Below are 16,306 nucleotides of genomic sequence, written 5' to 3' on the forward strand. Positions count from 1 at the left end.
CGCGCAGGAAGACATTTACTGAAGATAATTTCACCTTCTATAGTATTGTTTCTGAGTGTATCAACAACGCGCGACAACTGAAGCCTCAGTTGTGCTGCGCTCGAAGAAATGCCTTACAGAATAAATAACGTTTTCAGGAGTGCTCAACGGGAAAAATTTTAAAATTGACTTGTTGTTGCTCGAAAGTATTAATTGACATCCAATAAGAGATAAATAGTTAATAATTAACAACCGCGGGAAAATAATATCCGCTCCGCACTGCCAGCTAGTAGAAGATAACTAAATGAAGTTGCCAGCCAGGAACCGTTTGGGGGATGCTTTTTCCCAGCCAGCACAACTTAAGAAACGCTGGTTTTCCCAGCAATTTTTACATTACTTTTTGCGCCAGCCAGGAAGAGTATAAATAACTTTTTAAATTCAATTTTAATTTAATTAATTGAGTTAATTAAATTAAAATTCCGTTGAATCTAATTAATTAATCAATTAATTAATTTGACTCAGTTATAATTAATCAATTAATTAATTATAATTACTTAATCAATTATGACTAAATTAACTAGTGAACATGAAAAAACAAAAAATTTTACTTACCTCAAAAAGGAAACACTACAATTATCATTGAATGGCAGTAAGATTAGGACAGTTCTCCATCCATGCAATAATTCATCTAGCGGTAATTTATAGCCTTCCGCAAAACAATTGTCGCTGAATGTATCATAATTGAACTGTGTCCAAGGCCACAAAGACTACAAGAACTCATTGCTCCATTCAGCTGTTAATGAAAAATACAAAGTAGATTGCATTTTTTCTTCCAAATGTATACAGGCTTCAATGGAGATGTAGCATGCATAAAAAAAGAGTAAAATCCAATAGAATTAAATGTTTGTTGTAAAAAAATCTATAGAAACCATTTATTTTGCCATAAAATGAGCAATACCTAGAAAATGAAAACTTACGATAAACTAATTGCTTAACTGCCACTGCTGTTTAGGGTTGTCAGCGTTTTTAGGAAACCAATACCGCAACGGACCCAGGTTCAGACTGCCTTAGTTACCTTCTGAAACTGGCAGATAATTTCAAATGTACTATAGTGGATTTCATGCTCGGATCTGTTCAATACCTAGAGTTAGCTCTACTAATTTACAAATTGTAATTGAATTTTTCCTCTCAGTCCATAATGGGAGGAACAAGGGCTGGAAATGAACCTCGAGCTCACACATTCCAGTTTTTAAACTGCTCTGGTGTACCTGCCCCCTTCAAACTTAACGACATAACTTTTTGACAGCCCCGAGTATATCTTTAAGTATTGGTGGCACTTATGAGAAATCGTACCTGTTCCTCAGAATCTATAATCCAGACTGTATTAATAACCCCTTGCTAGCTACAAATACAAAAACTCAACATTGAGAAAAACCAGCAGACATTTTGAACTAGTTTTCATTCTCGGGCCAGAGCAATATTAATAGTTCATTCGTTTGCAAATTTTGAAAGAATTGTGAGAAAACAAAACTGCTCTGGTGCACCTGCCCCTTCAACCATAGTCCCAACTACAAGTGAATATGTGAAAGACCATATATCTTCTTATAATCCCAACTGTAGCTCCGAGTCAAGTGTTGGCGGCAATTGTGAGAAATCGTACCCAGAATCTATAATCCAAAACATCCTAATCCTCGTTAGCAGATGCACTAAAGAAAGTGCATTCTTGCCCAAACAGCGTCCCTCTAGGAAGCTACAACATCATCTAACGATCTATTTTTCTAACTGACCATATGCAAAAATGGCTACCAATGCCTTCTGTTGTCTGGTCACGTTTCTTATAACGTGATCACACTAAAAAACCAAATGGAACAAAATACTAAAAACGCTTTGGCGTTTTTTGGTTTAAAGGTTACAAAGTAGAGACTTATTTAACGGATTATAAGGGAATAAAACGACTCTGGCCTACATAGCCTCGTTTTCACTTTTTTGATAACGTATATGTAATTGTGATCTCCAATTAGAGAAGAAGATAGCCTTAAAACTCGACACAGTGATTTATTTTGTCCTAATCTTCAAGGTAAATAGTTTTAATTCCTTTAGGGAAGTGTTTCTTCTGGGCGACATACATTTAGGCTGCTATTTTTGCATTGGATATTTTCTACTGGAGGCTTTCGAGTTTCTGACAGAAAACTGAATCTTGTTACTGATTAATTATATCTGATTTTAACGCTACTAATTATTTAATATGCTTTACTAAACAAAACGTTTGCCAGGAAGGCACTATCTTGACCTCGAAGCCTGTAAACTGCATAATTCCAGTTTCCATTTGCATAACACTTCTTCTAACTGCTTATGTCAGATGCTCAACAACCATCACCACGTCCGACGCTAGCATTTCTACCAGAAATTAGTAATATGCAGCTGACCATATGTCTACTTATTTTCGTGAAACTGAGCTGTTAAAAAGAGCTTTCCTTAGAATCTTTTTGCGGTCCTTAACGTTATTATATGAGGTGAATTACCTACCTGAATTACCTGAATTGTTGACGCAAAATGGTCTCACAGTCAACTCTCTCTTTCAACCTGTGTAAAAAGGAAAGGAACAAAATTTAGCATGCGCGCGTTGATCTTTATCTTGAAAAATGGTATTGACTTTTTTGACCTTCAAAAGGAAAAATTGACAGTTTTGTACCTTTATCTTTGAAATTGCCTAATAAAACTAAAAAAAAAACCACTCTTTCCTTCATAAAAAAACTCGTGTCTAACTGTTAAAAAAACACCTCTATATGGACGCGAGTCCCTTCTTTTCCCTTTTCAAATTGCAGGAAAGCCTATATCATACCTGAAATGCAATTTGTTCAGCAAAACACCAACAAAGTACTCCACGTTCCACTCTAGAACCTGCGGAGAAACTTACATCATGTGAACACAATAAAATACAATCACGAAGAACAGTCGTAAATAATAACACTTCACGTAAATGGGTATAATTGTTTAAAATAACCTATATGTAACTGCACTTCTTCTAAGTAAAATCTTTGTAAACCCTTCAATGATTAGGAAACTTTCATAAATTAAAAAACACTCATACAGTTGAATAACAAACTACGATGTTCAAGGAACCTTCAGGAGAACCAAAGAGAGTTTTGAAGTATTTCTCTTAGTATAGGTAGTGAATTTCTTTTTTTTTTTCTGCAGTTTTCGAAAACCTTGTTACAGCATTCATCTAGTTAAATAAACTGTAGGAGTTTTGGAATCCCTTGCGAGATCACAAACACTTCTCTAATATAAGTTAAGATGTTCAAAAGAAGTTTTGGAATCCCTTGCGAGATCACAAACACTTTTCTAAAGTAAGTTAAGATGTTACGAAGTTTTGGAATCCCTTGCGAGATCACAAACACTTCTCTAAAATAAGTTAAGATGTTTAGAAGAAGTTTTGGAATCCCTTGCGAGATCACAAACACTTTTCTAAAGTAAGTAAAGATGTTACGAAGTTTTGGAATCCCTTGCGAGATCACAAACACTTCTCTAAAATAAGTTAAGATGTTTAGAAGAAGTTTTGGAATCCCTTGCGAGATCACAAACACTTTTCTAAAGTAAGTTAAGATGTTACGAAGTTTTGGAATCCCTTGCGAGATCACAAACACTTTTCTAAAATAAGTTAAGATGTTTAGAAGAAGTTTTGGAATCCCTTGCGAGATCACAAACACTTTTCTAAAGTAAGTAAAGATGTTACGAAGTTTTGGAATCCCTTGCGAGATCACAAACACTTCTCTAAAATAAGTTAAGATGTTTAGAAGAAGTTTTGGAATCCCTTGCGAGATCACAAACACTTCTCTAAAATAAGTTAAGATGTTTAGAAGAAGTTTTGGAATCCCTTGCGAGATCACAAACACTTTTCTAAAGTAAGTAAAGATGTTACGAAGTTTTGGAATCCCTTGTGAGATCACAAACACTTCTCTAAAATAAGTTAAGATGTTTAGAAGAAGTTTTGGAATCCCTTGCGAGATCACAAACACTTTTCTAAAGTAAGTTAAGATGTTACGAAGTTTTGGAATCCCTTGCGAGATCACAAACACTTCTCTAAAATAAGTTAAGATGTTTAGAAGAAGTTTTGAAATCCCTTGCGAGATCACAAACACTTCTCTAAAATAAGTTAAGATGTTAGGAAGTTTTGGAATCCCTTGTGAGATCACAAACACTTTTCTAAAGTAAGTTAAGATGTTACGAAGTTTTGGAATCCCTTGTGAGATCACAAACACTTCTCTAAAATAAGTTAAGATGTTTAGAAGAAGTTTTGGAATCTCTTGCGAGATCACAAACACTTTTCTAAAGTAAGTAAAGATGTTACGAAGTTTTGGAATCCCTTGCGAGATCACAAACACTTCTCTAAAATAAGTTAAGATGTTTAGAAGAAGTTTTGGAATCCCTTGCGAGATCACAAACACTTTTCTAAAGTAAGTTAAGATGTTACGAAGTTTTGGAATCCCTTGTGAGATCACAAACACTTCTCTAAAATAAGTTAAGATGTTTAGAAGAAGTTTTGGAATCCCTTGCGAGATCACAAACACTTTTCTAAAGTAAGTTAAGATGTTACGAAGTTTTGGAATCCCTTGTGAGATCACAAACACTTCTCTAAAATAAGTTAAGATGTTTAGAAGAAGTTTTGGAATCCCTTGCGAGATCACAAACACTTTTCTAAAGTAAGTTAAGATGTTACGAAGTTTTGGAATCCCTTGCGAGATCACAAACACTTTTCTAAAGTAAGTAAAGATGTTACGAAGTTTTGGAATCCCTTGCGAGATCACAAACACTTCTCTAAAATAAGTTAAGATGTTTAGAAGAAGTTTTGGAATCCCTTGCGAGATCACAAACACTTCTCTAAAATAAGTTAAGATGTTTAGAAGAAGTTTTGGAATCCCTTGCGAGATCACAAACACTTTTCTAAAGTAAGTTAAGATGTTACGAAGTTTTGGAATCCCTTGCGAGATCACAAACACTTCTCTAAAATAAGTTAAGATGTTTAGAAGAAGTTTTGGAATCCCTTGCGAGATCACAAACACTTTTCTAAAGTAAGTAAAGATGTTACGAAGTTTTGGAATCCCTTGCGAGATCACAAACACTTCTCTAAAATAAGTTAAGATGTTTAGAAGAAGTTTTGGAATCCCTTGCGAGATCACAAACACTTTTCTAAAGTAAGTTAAGATGTTACGAAGTTTTGGAATCCCTTGCGAGATCACAAACACTTTTCTAAAATAAGTTAAGATGTTTAGAAGAAGTTTTGGAATCCCTTGCGAGATCACAAACACTTTTCTAAAGTAAGTTAAGATGTTACGAAGTTTTGGAATCCCTTGTGAGATCACAAACACTTCTCTAAAATAAGTTAAGATGTTTAGAAGAAGTTTTGGAATCCCTTGCGAGATCACAAACACTTTTCTAAAGTAAGTTAAGATGTTACGAAGTTTTGGAATCCCTTGCGAGATCACAAACACTTTTCTAAAGTAAGTAAAGATGTTACGAAGTTTTGGAATCCCTTGCGAGATCACAAACACTTCTCTAAAATAAGTTAAGATGTTTAGAAGAAGTTTTGGAATCCCTTGCGAGATCACAAACACTTCTCTAAAATAAGTTAAGATGTTTAGAAGAAGTTTTGGAATCCCTTGCGAGATCACAAACACTTTTCTAAAGTAAGTTAAGATGTTACGAAGTTTTGGAATCCCTTGCGAGATCACAAACACTTCTCTAAAATAAGTTAAGATGTTTAGAAGAAGTTTTGGAATCCCTTGCGAGATCACAAACACTTTTCTAAAGTAAGTAAAGATGTTACGAAGTTTTGGAATCCCTTGTGAGATCACAAACACTTCTCTAAAATAAGTTAAGATGTTTAGAAGAAGTTTTGGAATCCCTTGCGAGATCACAAACACTTTTCTAAAGTAAGTTAAGATGTTACGAAGTTTTGGAATCCCTTGCGAGATCACAAACACTTTTCTAAAATAAGTTAAGATGTTTAGAAGAAGTTTTGGAATCCCTTGCGAGATCACAAACACTTTTCTAAAGTAAGTTAAGATGTTACGAAGTTTTGGAATCCCTTGTGAGATCACAAACACTTCTCTAAAATAAGTTAAGATGTTTAGAAGAAGTTTTGGAATCCCTTGCGAGATCACAAACACTTTTCTAAAGTAAGTTAAGATGTTACGAAGTTTTGGAATCCCTTGTGAGATCACAAACACTTCTCTAAAATAAGTTAAGATGTTTAGAAGAAGTTTTGGAATCCCTTGCGAGATCACAAACACTTTTCTAAAGTAAGTTAAGATGTTACGAAGTTTTGGAATCCCTTGCGAGATCACAAACACTTTTCTAAAGTAAGTAAAGATGTTACGAAGTTTTGGAATCCCTTGCGAGATCACAAACACTTCTCTAAAATAAGTTAAGATGTTTAGAAGAAGTTTTGGAATCCCTTGCGAGATCACAAACACTTCTCTAAAATAAGTTAAGATGTTTAGAAGAAGTTTTGGAATCCCTTGCGAGATCACAAACACTTTTCTAAAGTAAGTTAAGATGTTACGAAGTTTTGGAATCCCTTGCGAGATCACAAACACTTCTCTAAAATAAGTTAAGATGTTTAGAAGAAGTTTTGGAATCCCTTGCGAGATCACAAACACTTTTCTAAAGTAAGTAAAGATGTTACGAAGTTTTGGAATCCCTTGCGAGATCACAAACACTTCTCTAAAATAAGTTAAGATGTTTAGAAGAAGTTTTGGAATCCCTTGCGAGATCACAAACACTTTTCTAAAGTAAGTTAAGATGTTACGAAGTTTTGGAATCCCTTGCGAGATCACAAACACTTTTCTAAAATAAGTTAAGATGTTTAGAAGAAGTTTTGGAATCCCTTGCGAGATCACAAACACTTTTCTAAAGTAAGTTAAGATGTTACGAAGTTTTGGAATCCCTTGTGAGATCACAAACACTTCTCTAAAATAAGTTAAGATGTTTAGAAGAAGTTTTGGAATCCCTTGCGAGATCACAAACACTTTTCTAAAGTAAGTTAAGATGTTACGAAGTTTTGGAATCCCTTGTGAGATCACAAACACTTCTCTAAAATAAGTTAAGATGTTTAGAAGAAGTTTTGGAATCCCTTGCGAGATCACAAACACTTTTCTAAAGTAAGTTAAGATGTTACGAAGTTTTGGAATCCCTTGCGAGATCACAAACACTTTTCTAAAGTAAGTAAAGATGTTACGAAGTTTTGGAATCCCTTGCGAGATCACAAACACTTCTCTAAAATAAGTTAAGATGTTTAGAAGAAGTTTTGGAATCCCTTGCGAGATCACAAACACTTCTCTAAAATAAGTTAAGATGTTTAGAAGAAGTTTTGGAATCCCTTGCGAGATCACAAACACTTTTCTAAAGTAAGTTAAGATGTTACGAAGTTTTGGAATCCCTTGCGAGATCACAAACACTTCTCTAAAATAAGTTAAGATGTTTAGAAGAAGTTTTGGAATCCCTTGCGAGATCACAAACACTTTTCTAAAGTAAGTAAAGATGTTACGAAGTTTTGGAATCCCTTGCGAGATCACAAACACTTCTCTAAAATAAGTTAAGATGTTTAGAAGAAGTTTTGGAATCCCTTGCGAGATCACAAACACTTTTCTAAAGTAAGTTAAGATGTTACGAAGTTTTGGAATCCCTTGCGAGATCACAAACACTTTTCTAAAATAAGTTAAGATGTTTAGAAGAAGTTTTGGAATCCCTTGCGAGATCACAAACACTTTTCTAAAGTAAGTAAAGATGTTACGAAGTTTTGGAATCCCTTGCGAGATCACAAACACTTCTCTAAAATAAGTTAAGATGTTTAGAAGAAGTTTTGGAATCCCTTGCGAGATCACAAACACTTTTCTAAAGTAAGTTAAGATGTTACGAAGTTTTGGAATCCCTTGCGAGATCACAAACACTTCTCTAAAATAAGTTAAGATGTTTAGAAGAAGTTTTGGAATCCCTTGCGAGATCACAAACACTTTTCTAAAGTAAGTAAAGATGTTACGAAGTTTTGGAATCCCTTGTGAGATCACAAACACTTCTCTAAAATAAGTTAAGATGTTTAGAAGAAGTTTTGGAATCCCTTGCGAGATCACAAACACTTTTCTAAAGTAAGTTAAGATGTTACGAAGTTTTGGAATCCCTTGCGAGATCACAAACACTTCTCTAAAATAAGTTAAGATGTTTAGAAGAAGTTTTGGAATCCCTTGCGAGATCACAAACACTTCTCTAAAATAAGTTAAGATGTTAGGAAGTTTTGGAATCCCTTGTGAGATCACAAACACTTTTCTAAAGTAAGTTAAGATGTTACGAAGTTTTGGAATCCCTTGTGAGATCACAAACACTTCTCTAAAATAAGTTAAGATGTTTAGAAGAAGTTTTGGAATCTCTTGCGAGATCACAAACACTTTTCTAAAGTAAGTAAAGATGTTACGAAGTTTTGGAATCCCTTGCGAGATCACAAACACTTCTCTAAAATAAGTTAAGATGTTTAGAAGAAGTTTTGGAATCCCTTGCGAGATCACAAACACTTTTCTAAAGTAAGTTAAGATGTTACGAAGTTTTGGAATCCCTTGTGAGATCACAAACACTTCTCTAAAATAAGTTAAGATGTTTAGAAGAAGTTTTGGAATCCCTTGCGAGATCACAAACACTTTTCTAAAGTAAGTTAAGATGTTACGAAGTTTTGGAATCCCTTGTGAGATCACAAACACTTCTCTAAAATAAGTTAAGATGTTTAGAAGAAGTTTTGGAATCCCTTGCGAGATCACAAACACTTTTCTAAAGTAAGTTAAGATGTTACGAAGTTTTGGAATCCCTTGCGAGATCACAAACACTTTTCTAAAGTAAGTAAAGATGTTACGAAGTTTTGGAATCCCTTGCGAGATCACAAACACTTCTCTAAAATAAGTTAAGATGTTTAGAAGAAGTTTTGGAATCCCTTGCGAGATCACAAACACTTCTCTAAAATAAGTTAAGATGTTTAGAAGAAGTTTTGGAATCCCTTGCGAGATCACAAACACTTTTCTAAAGTAAGTTAAGATGTTACGAAGTTTTGGAATCCCTTGCGAGATCACAAACACTTCTCTAAAATAAGTTAAGATGTTTAGAAGAAGTTTTGGAATCCCTTGCGAGATCACAAACACTTTTCTAAAGTAAGTAAAGATGTTACGAAGTTTTGGAATCCCTTGCGAGATCACAAACACTTCTCTAAAATAAGTTAAGATGTTTAGAAGAAGTTTTGGAATCCCTTGCGAGATCACAAACACTTTTCTAAAGTAAGTTAAGATGTTACGAAGTTTTGGAATCCCTTGCGAGATCACAAACACTTTTCTAAAATAAGTTAAGATGTTTAGAAGAAGTTTTGGAATCCCTTGCGAGATCACAAACACTTTTCTAAAGTAAGTTAAGATGTTACGAAGTTTTGGAATCCCTTGTGAGATCACAAACACTTCTCTAAAATAAGTTAAGATGTTTAGAAGAAGTTTTGGAATCCCTTGCGAGATCACAAACACTTTTCTAAAGTAAGTTAAGATGTTACGAAGTTTTGGAATCCCTTGCGAGATCACCAACACTTTTCTAAAGTAAGTAAAGATGTTACGAAGTTTTGGAATCCCTTGCGAGATCACAAACACTTCTCTAAAATAAGTTAAGATGTTTAGAAGAAGTTTTGGAATCCCTTGCGAGATCACAAACACTTCTCTAAAATAAGTTAAGATGTTTAGAAGAAGTTTTGGAATCCCTTGCGAGATCACAAACACTTTTCTAAAGTAAGTTAAGATGTTACGAAGTTTTGGAATCCCTTGCGAGATCACAAACACTTCTCTAAAATAAGTTAAGATGTTTAGAAGAAGTTTTGGAATCCCTTGCGAGATCACAAACACTTTTCTAAAGTAAGTAAAGATGTTACGAAGTTTTGGAATCCCTTGTGAGATCACAAACACTTCTCTAAAATAAGTTAAGATGTTTAGAAGAAGTTTTGGAATCCCTTGCGAGATCACAAACACTTTTCTAAAGTAAGTTAAGATGTTACGAAGTTTTGGAATCCCTTGCGAGATCACAAACACTTTTCTAAAATAAGTTAAGATGTTTAGAAGAAGTTTTGGAATCCCTTGCGAGATCACAAACACTTTTCTAAAGTAAGTTAAGATGTTACGAAGTTTTGGAATCCCTTGTGAGATCACAAACACTTCTCTAAAATAAGTTAAGATGTTTAGAAGAAGTTTTGGAATCCCTTGCGAGATCACAAACACTTTTCTAAAGTAAGTTAAGATGTTACGAAGTTTTGGAATCCCTTGCGAGATCACAAACACTTTTCTAAAATAAGTTAAGATGTTTAGAAGAAGTTTTGGAATCCCTTGCGAGATCACAAACACTTTTCTAAAGTAAGTTAAGATGTTACGAAGTTTTGGAATCCCTTGTGAGATCACAAACACTTCTCTAAAATAAGTTAAGATGTTTAGAAGAAGTTTTGGAATCCCTTGCGAGATCACAAACACTTTTCTAAAGTAAGTTAAGATGTTACGAAGTTTTGGAATCCCTTGCGAGATCACAAACACTTCTCTAAAATAAGTTAAGATGTTTAGAAGAAGTTTTGGAATCCCTTGCGAGATCACAAACACTTCTCTAAAATAAGTTAAGATGTTAGGAAGTTTTGGAATCCCTTGTGAGATCACAAACACTTTTCTAAAGTAAGTTAAGATGTTACGAAGTTTTGGAATCCCTTGCGAGATCACAAACACTTCTCTAAAATAAGTTAAGATGTTTAGAAGAAGTTTTGGAATCCCTTGCGAGATCACAAACACTTCTCTAAAATAAGTTAAGATGTTAGGAAGTTTTGGAATCCCTTGTGAGATCACAAACACTTTTCTAAAGTAAGTTAAGATGTTACGAAGTTTTGGAATCCCTTGCGAGATCACAAACACTTCTCTAAAATAAGTTAAGATGTTTAGAAGAAGTTTTGGAATCCCTTGCGAGATCACAAACACTTTTCTAAAGTAAGTAAAGATGTTACGAAGTTTTGGAATCCCTTGTGAGATCACAAACACTTCTCTAAAATAAGTTAAGATGTTTAGAAGAAGTTTTGGAATCCCTTGCGAGATCACAAACACTTTTCTAAAGTAAGTAAAGATGTTACGAAGGTTTGGAATCCCTTGCGAGATCACAAACACTTCTCTAAAATAAGTTAAGATGTTTAGAAGAAGTTTTGGAATCCCTTGCGAGATCACAAACACTTTTCTAAAGTAAGTTAAGATGTTACGAAGGTTTGGAATCCCTTGCGAGATCACAAACACTTCTCTAAAATAAGTTAAGATGTTTAGAAGAAGTTTTGGAATCCCTTGCGAGATCACAAACACTTTTCTAAAGTAAGTTAAGATGTTACGAAGTTTTGGAATCCCTTGTGAGATCACAAACACTTCTCTAAAATAAGTTAAGATGTTTAGAAGAAGTTTTGGAATTCATTGCAAGATCACAAACACTTTTCTAGAGTAGGTTAAGATGTTACGAAGTTTTGGAATCCCTTGTGAGATCACAAACACTTCTCTAAAGTGAGTTAAGATGTTTAGAAGAGGTTTTGGAATCCCTTGCGAGATCACAAACACTTTTCTAAAATATGTAAAGATGTTACGAAGGTTTGGAATCCCTAGCGAGATCACAAACACTTCTCTAAATTAAGGTAAGGTGTTCAGAAGACGTTTTGGAATCCCTTGCGAGATCACAAACACTTTTCTAAATTAAGTTAAGATGTTACGAAGTTTTGGAATCCCTTGTGAGATCACCATCACTTCTCTAAATTAAGTTAAGTTGTTCAGAAGAAGTTTGGACTCCCTTGCGAAATCGCAAACACTTCTCTAAACATTAAGTTAGGTTTACATGTTTCAAGCAAAATTTATCTCCATTAAGCTTACTTTATTGTATTTTGGCAGACAACACTTTTCTCCTAATTAGCTGACGTGTTTTCGCCAGTTTAGGAAAGTCTTTTGAGATCAAACACTTGTTCAAATGCCTCCGAATTTCTCGAAAAGACATCAGGATTCTGGGATAATTTGGGAAAATTACCAGCAGTCGTCTACAAGTAAAATAATCTTTTGGTGTTTCCAAACCTCCCTTCAGAGATAACAAATACTTTCGCGGCACAACCTTCCATGTGTTGGAGCCTCCAACGAGATCACTTAAAATTAGCTTACGATGAGCCGTTAAAGAGGTAACTTCATTTTTGTTGGGAGGCTCTGTCACGGGACACTTTCGGTTAGTGAGAAAGCGGTTAACTCACTTCCTGTATACCATTCAGCATGTGGTCTTTAAGCATTAAACAACCACTAAATAGTTCACAAACGTTTTTTCTCTAACGTTTTTTTCTCTATTAGTTAACAAAGATATGGTTAGAAGTAACTAGCTCATTAATTTTTGCAAACCCTTTTCCTCTTGCTGTGAGCTGTGAGCTCGGTAGCCAATGGTGTGCCTCTCATGTTTCCTTCAACACCGCGATTGTTCGAGGCGGCATCATTTCATGATTCCCTACAGAAACAAAGAATGCTCCAAAGAGGCCAGTTCAAACGGAGTCGCAAAATATGGAAAGCTAGAGTCTCTTTTTCTGTAAAGCCTTTTTTATAGAACATCACATTGAAATTACGTAAACGCATTGAGACTGATATTACGATCAAAACGTCTTTATTTTAAGGGCAATTAATAGCAAGTTTGATACTGATTGTGCTGCCTAACAAGAACAAAATGCTCTGTTATGAGGAGGAATTTTAAGTAGAGTGGAGCCGTCTGACTGTGCTATAGGTATGGGTCGCACTTGGGAAATCTTTGCCAGAATTTGTTTACTTTGCGGTGGAAATCTGTCATCGCGGGCCTTTGCCTAGAGCGACCGCAGGTTTTTCGCTTTGGCAAAAACTTTGCGAATCGGCAAAACATCAAAGACGCCGTAGTGTTTGGGTGGGGCAGGCAGATTTTCGAAAAGTCGAGCCAAACAATGGGAATCACAGCGGTAACTGTGAACGCTTGTCAGCGTAACATGAAAAACGAGGTTTTCAAGCTTTTTACGGCGAGAGCATGGAATACCCGCAGTATGCTCCCGTCTACAATGATATGACTGGAAGGGGAACGTAACCGAGCACTTCACATGCGAGCATTGCGCAGGAAAGCGCTCTACCGACCAGGTCCATGCAAGCAAGCACTTCACAAACGTCGTCATCTTCGCCTTCCCAATCGTCTCCTGATCCTGAACCCGTAGATACTGGAAAACGATCTTATGTAAGATGGTTAGATGACGAAGAAAAAATGCTATTCAACCTGTGAGCCGAGAATTTCGATCGCATCAATAGCAGTCAAGCCCGCAAAGCTTGGGATGACATTGCCAAGCAAATAAATTTGAAATTTGGTACTGACAATTATCTCCCACTAGTGCGACCCTCCGTTTCTGTCTAAAAGTTTTCCTTTCCCGTTGCGGTTTCAAATTTTTGTGGTTTTTTAGCCGGCAAAGATGAAAACTTTTCCCAAGTGGTCAAGGGCGTGGTTTCCGAACTTTCCGCTGTTATCTACATGTCGCTTAGCAGAGTTCGACACCTCTATCATTTGCTAATAATTTCTTTAGGCTCACTTCGGTGTTGCAAAATATGTTTTAAGCTCTCTAAATATTGGCTCTGGAGGGACAAAATTTGAAATGTTCCGTGAACATGTTACTTACGCCGGGCCTGGCTGAATGATTAAGTCGATTAGATCTGTTTGCCAGTACAGAAAATGTAGCTTCTTGACAGGTCTAATTACCTCATTGATTGATTTGTTGCAGCTTAACACAAACGGCGGATAGGCACATCAAATATATAAGTCTACAGGCTACCCTGTCCCGCCCCGATCGCTTCACTCTCCGAATTATTCTGTTTCGCGCTCGCCAAATTTTTTTCTGTCCTCGCCGGGAGCCTTTTCGAAGGCTAAAAGTATTTTTTTTTCTTCATCTTAACTTCATCTTCATCTCAAGTCGACCCATATGTTTCATAAACATTTGCAAGACCACAGCACCTACCCTAATTCAAAATTTGGGCATTTTTTAGCGCCCTTCGTTCGTACTAGTATGAAAGTTAACCCGGTATTATGTTAATCAAACATGCTTCAGTTATTTCGTATTTAGGAAGGAGTGGCCTGAGAGAGTGTTTTTTCGAGGCAAGGTCATCATATCTGGTCATCGGTGGGCAACCATATTTTCGCGCCAATGTTAAATAAATTAAATTTCAACTCGTGCGTGTTGGCGGAACGAGAAGACTTCTCGCAGTTACACTTGTTCCGCTTCAAGAAAGAGTCGACTTATGGCAAACCTAAAAAAATGAACTGTTATTCTGGCGTCACGCGCCGCTGAAGAAACTATGGCACACGCGATAAAATTTCGCTGCTTTGCATCGCGATACCGTTCTTTCGGTATTTGCGTCAAAATTGCACGAAAATACAAACGCCAAAAAATTGCATCGTTTGTAACCCTGGAAATCCAAGTTACCTTTTTCTTAAAACAAGCTTTGTGAATGTAGAAACAACGGAATGTTAAGCTACGTATAAAACCTTGTTTGTCTCCTTGCTTGGGACGCGTTCAAGCCGAACTCATACAAATAAAATATACATACGTATATTCGCGCGCGCTATTAAACTAAGAATAACCTGATTGGAAATCATAGAAATGAAGCACGAAAGTCGCTCACAGAATTCCACCCTTGAGACTTCAAGACGTAAATTTCGTAGCAAAACATCAGGGACACCCAAGGGAACGGTGGAATATCTTTTCGGAAGAAGTGTAAAATCAAAGGAAACAACAGCTCATAAGTTCAGATAATAAGATTTCGTTCTCTTAAAGTTTCTGCCACATTACCATTATTCTAAAAATTCCGAGCGAAACGAACTGTTCCATTTTCCATAAATATAGCAGTATCATAAATATAACAGTATCAATAGCCCAAAAACGATATAGCGAAAAACAAAACAACTACAATCCGCGACTTTTGCTTAAATGTCCTGGTCTGTCTGTCTGTCGATGTATGGTAAGCACACACTCGATGAAATGTTCGCGATATGATGAGAATACTTGTGCCTAGAATTTGATTTAAATTTAAATACTAAGTGTATATAAGCTTATTAGCTATACAAGTAAACATGTTACATCTAAAGTAGACGGCGCGCATAAGCATTTGTCAAAGACGATACTATTTCCGGTACTATTGCACGAAAGACATACAACAGCTCACAAGACTGAGATACCTCAGTAAATGGTCTTTAGCTGCGTTACACGAAACGATTCTGACGATTGCTGAAACAAAATTGTCAACATCTGAATAAGTAAATCAAGAATTTTCGACATGTGTTAAACAACAAAGAAGATCTGGTTGTCTAAACGGAAAGCACACCAAGAAGATAATGCTCGGGGATAATGCACATAAAATTAATTGTTATCCAACTTGGTCAGAACAATAACGGCAAATACAGAATAGTAGAGTAGGTCTGAAACTACACAGCTAACAGACAAGAGAAGGTACAGGAAACTTACCTTGTTGAAATAAAATCAACTCTCTTATTAAGAAACCGTTCCCGACTCTGTAGAGCGCTGTAGCCAAAAGCTTTGGCTGGGACGTGACCGCGCCTGCAATAGCAACGTTTACGCTTTCAAAGTCGACAGCTCAGCTGTCACACAGGGGTCATATAATTGCTGTGTAATATGACGCAGCGCATGCCTGGATAGACGAATCCTAAGTGATCATATCACTAGGCGGCACCCTGAGTCCATTCTTCGCGCGAAATGCCTTCGGTTGATGAGTGCATGCTAATTTCCCGGGGCTAATTTTCCAGAGTGGCGGCTGTTAATGGAGCTAGTCTACCAGGGAAAACCTCACATTAAAATTTACCAGCTAGATTCATGCCAAAAATGCGCATTTTCCAGCTAGGATAAGCTTCCGAGTATAAACCAGTAAGCAAGCAATTGTTTTGAAGCGGGCTTCCCAGCAAGTTCCATGCCAAAGCTTAAGAATCCCAGCCAGCGTACTAAGCCCTGCGGAGCGGATATTTTGTATATCGGCTCCGGTGAGCACTCCTGATGGAGCCTTTGATTTATAGTCGTTATCCGACAATACTAGTTAGAACACACAGGTACATGTATGTAGTACCCTTAGTGCTCCTACTAGGGATATAGGACAAGGCTTAAGCTAGCATTAGATAAAAATATAGTAAATAGTAGACATGATGATAGATGCGAATGCAGCTATAACACTACTGGAAAAACACCTGAAAAAATTTTCAGGCTTTGAACAGG

General features: G+C 36.1%; 1 long non-coding RNA gene across 1 annotated transcript; it reads right to left on the reverse strand.

Annotated features, from left to right (window-relative positions):
* Positions 1-788: 788 nt before the first annotated feature.
* LOC149097449 (uncharacterized) lies at positions 789-16,300 on the reverse strand. Its single transcript, XR_016204349.1, has 5 exons — positions 15,548-16,300; positions 15,262-15,310; positions 2,822-2,880; positions 2,506-2,562; positions 789-1,381 (listed from the first exon to the last, which is right to left on the reverse strand). It is a non-coding gene; the product is annotated as an uncharacterized LOC149097449 (long non-coding RNA).
* Positions 16,301-16,306: the final 6 nt, after the last annotated feature.

Source organism: Orbicella faveolata, unplaced genomic scaffold (assembly GCF_042242905.1).
Source record: "Orbicella faveolata isolate gen_17 unplaced genomic scaffold, um_ofav_v1 contig_47, whole genome shotgun sequence".
NCBI lineage: Eukaryota > Metazoa > Cnidaria > Anthozoa > Scleractinia > Merulinidae > Orbicella > Orbicella faveolata.